This window comes from Scyliorhinus canicula, chromosome 20, assembly GCF_902713615.1.
Source record: "Scyliorhinus canicula chromosome 20, sScyCan1.1, whole genome shotgun sequence".
In the NCBI taxonomy this organism is placed as follows: Eukaryota; Metazoa; Chordata; class Chondrichthyes; order Carcharhiniformes; family Scyliorhinidae; genus Scyliorhinus; species Scyliorhinus canicula.
In genome coordinates this window covers 72,816,771-72,827,504 of record NC_052165.1, presented here as the reverse complement: position 1 = coordinate 72,827,504, position 10,734 = coordinate 72,816,771, and the positions used below count along the sequence as shown (strand labels likewise).

The window sequence follows — 10,734 nt, the reverse complement described above, 5'->3', positions numbered from 1 at the left end:
AAATTTCCATTACCCTTTGTATGAAAATTGTATGTCTTGATTTTCACTCTGTTATATTACCTTGCGTAATACATATGTTACTCTTTTGAACCAGCCGAGTTGATGAAATGAACAATAGTCTTCTTGTAAAGATGAACTAGTTTATTGTGTAATATAAATAATATTTGTGAGTCCTTTTTACTTAATACTTAACCAGTAAAAGAAATAAAATACAGTAAAGATAACTGTACAATGTAATAATGAAATAACGTATAACTTCCCTCTAGCTATTCTATGTTTTGTCTGTTCACTCTCCTGAAGCGCACACTCTCAGAAAGAGCAGGAAAGTCCTTCTTACATCACCTGATAGTGAGACATCATGGGCGTGATTCTCCGCAAATGCGGCGAGTTGTAAAGGCTGCCGTGAAACTGGCTGTGTTTCACGGCAGCCTCCGCGCCCCCTCCCGGGACCCGATTCTCCCCCCCGGGCGGGGCTAGCAGCGCGGCCCCGTGAAGCACGGCATCGCGGGCTTAGCGACTGTCGCTAAGCCCGCGCGCCAAGCGTCACGGCAGCTGACGCGTACGATGATGTCAGCCGCGCATGACCGTTGGAGCCGTCCAACCCGCGCATGCGCGGATGACGTGATCACGCCTATGCGTCAAACGCGCGCATGCGTGGGCCGTCATGCCCCTCAGCCGCCCCACGGACTGATCCTGCGGGGCGGCGGAGGAACAAATAGTGCGCGGGTATCGGACCCGCTGCCCGCGATCGGTGCCCACTGATCGCAGGCCCATGCCACCCTTGGCACGGCCGTGCCAATCGGTGCCATGGTTGTCCGGGACGGCACTTTGCGGCCGTTTTCACGAACGGTGAGAGCAGGTGTGATTGCGTTCGTGAAAACGGCTGTAAAGGCCTGGGAACTCGGCCCATTGGCCTGGGGAGAATCGCTGTTCGCCTTAAAAAAAGGCGAGCAGCGATTCGTGTCGTGGGGCGGCCGTGTGGGGGGGAGAATAGCAGGAGGGCAGGAAAAATGTCGGGAAGGCCCTCCCGCTATTCTCCGATCCGTCGTGGGCAGCGGAGAATCGCGCCCCTAGTGTTGGATTGACTGTACTAGTTTTACATGCATTGATCATGTGTAATGACATAGAGATCACTACATGCAGTACCGAGGGAGGGCCACACCTGTGGATGTGCCGTCTTCACTCTCTGAGTGGATGTGAAAGGCCTCATGGCACTACTTTGAAGAAGAGTAAGCTGGTCTTTCCTGGTGTCCTGATTTAATACCTGATCCTCTATCTACCACGAAAAACAAACCGATGTATCTGGTGTGATATAACGTATGGATTTTTAGGCCTAGTTTATTCTCCCATTCACACATTTCACTCTCAAGAAGAATATGCAGGGTTACTGGGATAAGGCAGAGGAGTGGGGCTAGGTAGAATGACGTTTGAGAGCTAGTGCAGACTTGATGGGCAAATGGCTTCCTTCTGTACTGTAAAGACTCTGTGAATTGGATCGGGCCTTCATGCGGCCAAATCAGTATTATACGATTTTTTTGGAAAGCGATGTTTTTCAAGCTTTTTTTCCCATTTTTTCCCAACTAGCCTACCTTTGGCCAGCCGATTTGCGCGACCCACGCCACCTGAACTTTGCGACCCACGCCAGTCGAACTTCACGACCCACCATTTTTGTTTACCATTAATGCGATAGGTGAGCCTGCTTGGTCCTCACAGTCCCACTCGCTTTGTCATTCAATGTTACTTTTCTGTATAGGTTGTTGATCAGAGGCCCTGGAGCTCACACCAGCACTGCTTTGTCCTGCCGTGGACTCTCCTGTGAAGCTCTCTCTAGCAGATGCAGTTGTGAGATCCTGGCCTGTTTGTGTCTCTGGCCCTCTCTTCCATAGCCCAAAAAGATCCATCTTCAGTTCTTCACGCAGTCCTATTGCTTGCTTGCTGGCAGCTACAAGACGGAGGAAGCTCTCCTCAGTACTTTCACGCACAGATTATGTGACGTCAGCGTACCTGGCACGTGACCTGCTCTCTGCTGCCGCTTCTGGCGGGAAGACTAATCGATTTAAAAAATAATCTGCTGCTGGAACAGCCGCTGTGGTACAGAGGAGACAGTCTTCCCCGCTGGGATCCAGGGCTGCACACTACTACATCCGGCTGAGGGGGAACACATGCGTGAGATAGCCGGCATTCTGAAAGCAGGTCGCAGTCGCCATTTTTAAAAGCCGGTCTCAGCCGTTGGGCACTTCTTCCCGCGATCGGCAACACCACGAGCTATCGCTGCCCGACCCTCCCGACATCTGCCCAAGGGTCGCGACCCTGAGTTTGAAAATGACTCTTTTAAAGACTGCTTATTAAGATGTCAGCGGACCCTGCAGTCTTTCCCCATCCCTTACGGGTGGATCTACACACTGTGGCCTCCTGATCCCTGTGGCCAAATTCCTGCTCAAAGCTGGAGGTGGGCAAAACCCTTTACCAGATGGCAAAATTGCTTTGGGGGGGGGGAAACAAAGTGCCTGGTCATTTTTAAGCATGGAATCTGACTACATAAGAGGGGAACAGAACATTACAGCGCAGTACAGGCCCTTCGGCCCTCGATGTTGCGCCGTCCTGTGAAACCCCTCTAAAGTCCCTCAACACTATTCCCTTAATGTCCATATGCCTATCCAATGACCATTTGAATGCGTTTAGTGTTGGCGAGTCCACTACTGTTGCAGGCAGGGAATTCCACGCCCTTACTACTCTCTGAGTAAAGAAAAGGGTGACTGGGTGACTGACTGGGACCACCTGGTAAGTTTAACAGTGTAAATGGGTTAAATTTAAAACCGGAACCACGCAGGTTAGAATTATCCTTTCGTGAGGGCCAGCTATATTTTTGGCAATTATTGTTTGGGCCGTATATCAATATCAATCCTATATCAATCCTTGAAATGATTTGACTGTGCTGTGATCACACGTTGATGATGGATAGAAAATAAGGCATTAAGTTAAAGTAATTCGAGGCATATGAATCACTTGAAGAAGTTTCTGAGATGTGATAATGGGATTATATGAATTCAAGTCACCTCTTTTTGTTTCCGCTGTAACTTAAAATAAAACATTACTAGTCTCGCGCCTGCAATTACCTGAAGCTGAACTGTGCTGCAAAGATCAAATGAGGCAGGCAAAGGTCTACTGGCAGTTTGCATTTTAAATGCCAAGATTCAAGTAGACTTCCTCAAGTCGCAGCTCCTCAATAATTTATTGGAGCTGCTGGACGTGACATGCGGAGGCAGCAACACTGTGATCAATAGCCTCTGTGTTGCCTGCGGGAGCGAAGCCTGACATGACTAATTGCACAGGAGACGCCTGTGATGAGCAAGCCACACTGACGCTTGATGCTGTGGTTGCGCTGAGGTTGTAATCCCGCAGCACATTGGATTCAACTTTCAGATCATTGGATTACAGGTAATAATCTCTCTCTGAAATGTGCTGGGGTTTGGGACCGGGGTTTGGTAGCGGTAGCGGGGGTTTTGGCCACTATTTGTCACCAGTGTGACAGATAGCCAGCTGCGTCAGACACATAATTGTTTAAGCTGCTGAGATCCAAAGTCACCAATCACTTCTTGCAGCAATGAAGATTAGGCAAGGGAACTGACCACTGCAATAAGTGAAGAGAATGAGCATTTCTCTGTGTGGCCAACAACAGTTACTTGGACGTAATGAATGATTTATCAGAATGGAGGCTTGACGACTTGAAGTGATCGGTCACGTGAGGTACTCTGTTTAGGTTTTGAGATTTTTCTTGTTCGTATTAAGGTATTTCATATTTAGGGCAACACGGTACCACGGTGGTTAGCAAAGTTGCTTCACAGCTCCAGGGTCCCAGGTTTGATTCCCGTCTTAGGTCACTGTTTGTGCGGAGTCTGCACATTCTCCCTGTGTCTGCGTGGGTTTCCTCCGGGTGCTCCGGTTTCCTCCCACAGTCCAAAGACGTGCAGGTTGGGTGGATTGGCCATGATAAATTGCCCTTAGTGTCCAAAAATGTTAGGTGGGGTCGCTGGGTTACAGTGTTAGTGCGGAGGCATGGATTTAAGTCGGGTGCCCTTTCCAAGGGCCAGGTGCAGACTCGATGGGCCAAATGGCCTCCTTCTGCACTGTAAATTCTGTGATCTATGATAAGGTGTCTTCAACTTAGGTGGGCAATTTGTCAGCCTGTTCTAAGGCTGGAGGCCAACAGCGACGACGGAAAGAGGGAGAGACAGGGGAGAGCAGACAAGAACACACAATACAAGGAGGTACAAAAGGGGAAGGGGGAGGAAATGAGGAGGAAACTCAGGGGAGTCAAAGGGAGAAGCATGGGGGGAGGGAGAGGAGGAGGGGCAGGAAGCTCCCCCCACCCCCACCACCAACCCACAAGGCCTGCAACAAAAACACAGAAAGGGGAGGGGGGAAAGTACAGGAGCTCAGCGATAGAACACCCAGGGCCAAGAGTAGGGTACCAAGGAAGGGACAGGGAGAGGGGGGGGGGGGGGGGGGGGGGGGGGGAGGGGAGAAGATATACCGAGAAATAAGAAACTGTATAAAGTATAAAATGTAAATAACAGACACAAACATTTCACTCTGTAAAACTGAACAATGACAATAACAACATCTCCAAAAAAAAAGAGGTAGCCAGTGTGAAAAGCAGGATTACATTAAATGTCCCATTATTCATCTCCTGGGTTTCAACTAATTGTGTCCGTAACGAGGCCTGTTACAAACTAGACCAAAGCGAAGACCTTTATTGCCTTTGCAGCAGGTGACCCCCGAGCTGCTCTCGACTCACTGTTGGTGTGGTCGTTCCGTTTGTCGAGCAGAATCCACGGATTTCATTGTTCGAAAGCCACAATATCGGGTGTAGAAACGACGATTCCTCTTCTGGGGACCAAAAAGCTTTCATCCAGAGGGGCCGAATGGCCGACTCCTGCTATTTTCCGTGTTTCTGTGTTTCATGCAAACACAGAACACTGGAGTCACTACGTGCTAAGTATTTAATGACAAGTGTGCAAAGTCAAGTCAGATGCAGATCACAAAGGTAGATTTTATTCTGTAAGTATGGCTCTTGTATTATAAAAGCATCTTCAGAGATGGACTCTCTGCAGCGTTATAAATAAACAAGGGACAATGATGCCCCCGTTGTTGGCAGTTAAACAGCAGCTTGTTTAGAGAGTCTGTGCCAGCCTGTACAAAGTGTAACATGATGGATGAGCCCATTGCCCTAACCCCGGCTGCTTCATTGGCTTATTCAATGGGGTCTGTTGACTGGAGAGGGGGTTTTCTCGATTGTGAGAACCTCTGACGAATAAATTATTATAATTGTCAGCTTGGCTGCATGTTAAATTAACATGTTATTCGGATTGTGTTAGAGCCCAAAGAGAGGCAGAGTATTCGCAACAACGTCCTTCCTTGCTTTGAATGATCCTTGGTTTAGTTTGTACGCCAGCACTGCAGGGCACTGCACTCCTTCTAGCTCTTGACAAGCCATTGGTGTATCTCCATTGAGATGGTAACTGGTAGGTTTTAATATGTGGAAACAAATGATCTGCATGTTCCAAACTCAGCACAAGAATGGAGCTGGGTTTCCATGGTGAGTAATATTAACTAGATCCACTAACACGTAGCAGCTTTCTTTTCTGGAGAGAGTTTATTGACTTAGTTCTTTAGATAGTTTTTTGAAGAATAAAGGGATTAAGGGTTATGGTGTTCGGGCCGGAAAGTGGAGCTGAGTCCACAAAAGATCAGCCATGATCTAATTGAATGGCGGAGCAGGCTCGAGGGGCCAGATGGCCTACTCCTGCTCCTAGTTCTTATGTTCTTATGTTCACAGCCAACACTACACCAACCCCCCACAGTGTCCCAGCTATCCCCGTTTATAGGTATACAAATACCCACTTCTGTTGAACAGTGTGATTTAACAAGGCGATTGCCTTCAAACTGTAAGAATGTAATTAATGGAGCATTGGCATGTGTTGTGGAGGGATTGCCCCTTTAATTTGTCCCTCAATTTATTTGATTTAGTATATTTAGTTATTTGTGTTGACTTAAAATAGTTGGAGGTTCAATAACTTGCTCGGGTCTTACGGGTTCGGGATGATTAACTACCATGTGGATCTTGCAGAATATGAGCTCCCTCAATAAGGGAGCAGGGGACCCTTAACAACTTGGCTTTGTATAAATTGCCCATTAAGGCACCAACTAGATAAGACCCAGTAGGGAACTACTGGAGCTGTATAAAATAGTAATTGCTTAATAAAATAGGTTTTTGTTCTGATCGACTCAGCATGGACTCTTCGTTGCCCTTACAAATCTAACACAACTGCTTCGTTGGTGAATTATGATAGGCAATCTGTTGTGGATACAATAAATGTATTTTATCTCTGTAAAACATCACATCATCTTTCATTAATGGACCATGCATGGGAGATTTCCTTCAAGTCTAATGGGGTGGGATTCTCCGTTTCAGGAACCAAGTGTTGACAGTGGGAGTGAATCAGAGGACATCTACGGCAACTAAATTGGCAGCGGTATCAGACATATTCATGATCCGTGAAGGGGCCAGCATCTGCGCCACGTGGTACACGATTGATTCTAATTAAAATTGGTGTCCAATTCGCCGGGGTCGGGTTGCCACTCGAGAGGCTGACAAGCTGCAGCCGCATATCAGCACTCCACTCCCCACACGCACTGCCCATTCTGGCCCTCCTCCACATTTTCTTCCTCGGATGACGCCTGGCATTCATCTCCCTCCTCCAGCACGACGCGCCACTGCTGCGCGATGTTGTGGAGAAAACAGCAGGACACCACGATGGGGGACACTCTCCTCGTACTATACTAGAGGGCCCTTCCAGAGTGGCCTAAGCGTCTGATCTGCACCTTCAGGATGCCGAAGGACCGCCCAATCATGCCCCTCGTCATAGCATGGGCGTTGTTGTAGTGGGTCTCCACGTCGGTCTATGGCCACCGGATAGGCGTCATCAGTCACGACCACAGCGGCTAAATCCTGTCGCCCAAGGGCCACCCCTCCCCAGCCGGTGGGGGGGGGGAGCTTCGAAGGTGTCGGGAGCCATTGAGTATGCCAGGATGAAGGCGCCATGGACACTACCTGGGTATCGTACATAGACGTGCATGATGTGCAGCTCATGGTCACACACCAGCTGCACATTCATCGAGCGGAACCACTTTCCGTTTGTGAAGACCGGTCTGTCATGGGCCGGTACTTGTTAGGCGACATGCATCCAGTCGACCACTCCCTGTACCTGGGCCATCCCAGTGATGGCAGCAAACCCTGCTGCCCGGGCATCCCCACGGGGTAAAAGTTCCTGGTAACCATCATCTTGATGGCCTTCGGGAGCTGGTTTCCTTCCCTATATCCCATGGTTACAGGTGCACCATGACCCATGCAGATATGTCACACTGTCCTCCTGCTCAGCCGGAGTCTTTGACGGCATGCTCGGTCCGGCAGGTCCTCGAATGACAGGTGCTGCTGGTACACATGAGGTCTAATATGGTGCCTCATTCCCACCTCATCCTCGGCCTGTTGGGCGGCTGGCTCTGCATCCATCCTGATTGGCTCCTGTTTCTGTGGGGCAGGCTCCTCTGCTGCAGGGTCCTCCCCGAGCAGTTTCTGCTTGTACAGCCTCAGTGCATTCCCCTGGTGCTGCGGCAGCAAGGAAGAAGGATGGAGTGTGGGGGTGGTGGGGTGGGGGCACCCATAAGGCTGGTGTCACTCTGTGCAACCACGGGCCATGGTGGGCAGTCAGTGGTGGGGGCAGCAAGATGGCTGCCTTGGAGGCAATGGCGGTCCATGCCTGGACACTGCCCCAGTCCCGGGGGTCACCCTGACCCCACAGCCCATATGCCAGTCACCTCCGCTACTCCCCCTGGCCCTAACAGACGTCCTCCCATGCCTCCCAGCCCAGCCAGCGGAGAACGTGCAGACTTCGCAGTGACCCAAGCCGGGAATCGAACATGGGTCCCTGGCGCTGTGAAGCAACAGTGCTAACCACTGTACTACCGTGCCGCCCTATTACATAAACAATTAAATGGCTGAAGTTGTACTGAAGAATCCTGCATATTTTCTGGGGTATAGATTCACAGGCACTGTCAACAAATGCCTCATGCAATTGACTGTCCTGCATCCGTGCGCCTGGAGAGAGATTGTCAGCAGAGAACAAGATCATAGAACACACCATCACCATGTAATTCACACCATGTAATTGTTCATTGGGAACAATTAACCAGCACCGGGAGCTGCCTGTCAATTCCTAGGGAGCATGGCACTGCACTGCTGGTGGGAGATAGCACTGCACTGCTGGTGGGAGATGGCACTGCACTGCTGGTGGGCGATGGCACTGCACTGCTGGTGGGAGTTTGCAATGTATTGCTGGTGGGAGATGGCACTGCACTGCTGGTGGGAGATGGCACTGCACTGCTGGTGGGAGTTTGCACTGCACTGCTGGTGGGAGATGGCACTGCACTGCTGGTGGGAGATGGCACTGCACTGCTGGTGGGAGCCTGAGGGTGCCATGTATTTATATAAAATGCTTCTGAAATCTATTCAGTTTTGCATTACAAATGTAATCAATAGCTCCCAATCTTCATACTGGTTTAAAGCAAATAAAAACAACATCTCTGCAAAGAAATATCAGCATTGAAATGAACAATTTTGTACTACACGTATTGATTTGCATTATTGTCCTTTGGGCAATGGTGAACCTTTCATGGGTATTGATTTATGTTAGATGATCATTCACCGATAACTGATTTATTCTGTTCTGGGGAGAACCTATTTTTTCTAACATTTTTCTCTCTTTGAGAGTTAGTGCGTGTGTGTGTGGTGTGTGTGTGATCTAAGAATTCCTTGCAAATCAAACATTCATGCTCATTGGGAGTTGGAAGATGTTGGGCTGGATTCTCTGTTTTTGGGACTATGTCCCCACGCCGTCGTAAAAACTGTGGACTTCCACGCCAGAAAAACCTGGTGTGAAAGGTCCACATGTTCCTAGCACTGCAGGGGGCTAGCAGGGACCCGGCATAAAACTAGCAGCTTTTGCTGCAGATACGGGCCCCTGCACTTCCGGGTCGGAGGCCGCGCATGCGCACGATGGCGGCCTTCGGCGGCCGCACCTTGCTCCATGGCGGACTCAGACCGCAAAGCTGGACATTAGAAATAGACCCCCGGAGAAATTTGAGCTCCCCCCGGGGAACACGTTTAGATACCTGCAGGTGAAGGCATTTGCCAGACGACAGGTGGAAGGATTTCCCTTGCTTCCCGATAGAGGGGTGAGTGATAGGGTGCTGTCAGGGGTCTGGGTCGGAGAAGGGAAGGTCTCGGACATCTACAAAATAATGCAGGAGGTGGAGGAGGTATCGATAGAGGAGCTGAAAGACAAGTGGGAAGCGGAGCTGGGAGAGCAGATAGAAGATGGGACATGGGCGGATGCCTTAGAGAGGGTCAATTCGTCGTCGTCGTGCGCAAGGTTGGGCCTCATCCAATTTAAGGTGCTGCACAGAGCCCATATGACGGGGACTAGGATGAGTCGGTTCTTCGGGGGTGAGGACAGGTGTGTTAGGTGTTCGGGAAGCCCTGCGAACCATGTACATATGTTCTGGATGTGCCCGGCACTGGAAGAGTTCTGGGAGGGGGTGGCGGGGACGGTATCGAGAGTGGTGGGAACCAGGGTCAAACCAGGGTGGGGGCTAGCGATTTTTGGGGTTGGGGTGGAGCCAGGAGTACAGGAGGCAGGGGAGGCCGGAATATTGGCCTTTGCGTCCTTGGTAGCTCGGAGAAGGATCTTGATTCAGTGGAGGGACACAAGGCCACCAAGTGTTAACACCTGGTTAAACGACATGGCAAGCTTCATCCAATTGGAAAGAATCAAATTCGCCCTGAGAGGGTCGGTACAGGGGTTCTTCCGGCGGTGGCAGCCCTTCCTTGACTTTCTGGATCAGAGATAGGAACTGGAGGCCGAAACAGCAGCAACCCGGGGAGAAAGGGGGGGGGGGGGAAGGGGGGGGGGGGGGGGGGGGATAGCATCGTAGGGAGCACGGCAGCGGGGGGTCGCGGGCAATGACTGCCCGAGGCCATCGGCAGAAAGGGAAAAACGGTTTGGTTGCTAGACTGGTAGCGCGGGGGGGGGGGGGGGGGGAGGGTGGGGGGGTGCGCGCGGGGGAGGGCGTGGGGAGGATTTTCCAGGGGGGATTTGTTGTGTTATAATTTAAAATGTAGTAGGGGTAAATGTTTGTATCGAAAAATTTCAATAAAAATTATTTAAAAAAAAAAGAAATAGACCCCCCAATCGGTCACGCGCCCGACTCTGACCGCCCGCCCTAACATTGCCCAGCCACGTATAAGGCCCCCCACCGCCCTCCGATCAGCCCGCCCCGAGCAGGGTGGCTGCGGACTGAGTCTGCAGCCACCACACTCGTATCCCGACCGACAGGACCGTGTTAGATCCATGCCATCGGGGGCGGAGAATGGCGGGGAAGATCTTCAGCAATGGGCGCTTTTCAGAGCCTGGAGAATCGGGGAACCGGTGCCGGTTCCAATTTTGTGCGTCAAAATGGATTCTTCACCCCGGCCCCGTCCACGATTTTGGCATTGGAGTGCGGAGAATCCATCCTGTTGTTCTTCATATGGGCATCCGCTGATCTTGGAGACTTGTAGCTGATTGCCGATTAGTCAACTGCCTCTAGGGCGGGAGGAAAATTGTTCATTGAATT

At 50.6% G+C, this 10,734-nt stretch overlaps 1 protein-coding gene across 10 annotated transcripts in view; it reads left to right on the top strand.

Annotated features, from left to right (window-relative positions):
- cntn1b (contactin 1b) overlaps positions 1–10,734 on the top strand; it is a 903,199-nt gene that overhangs the window by 188,409 nt on the left and 704,056 nt on the right. Inside the window, exon 1 of one of the 10 annotated variants that reach the window (XM_038780276.1) lies at positions 5,584–5,599. The exons of the other annotated variants lie outside the window; for them this stretch is intronic. The gene's annotated coding sequence lies outside the window, so the exon portion shown is untranslated. Of the gene's footprint in view, positions 1–5,583; positions 5,600–10,734 lie in introns of those variants that run through there. 10 annotated transcript variants of the gene reach the window in all.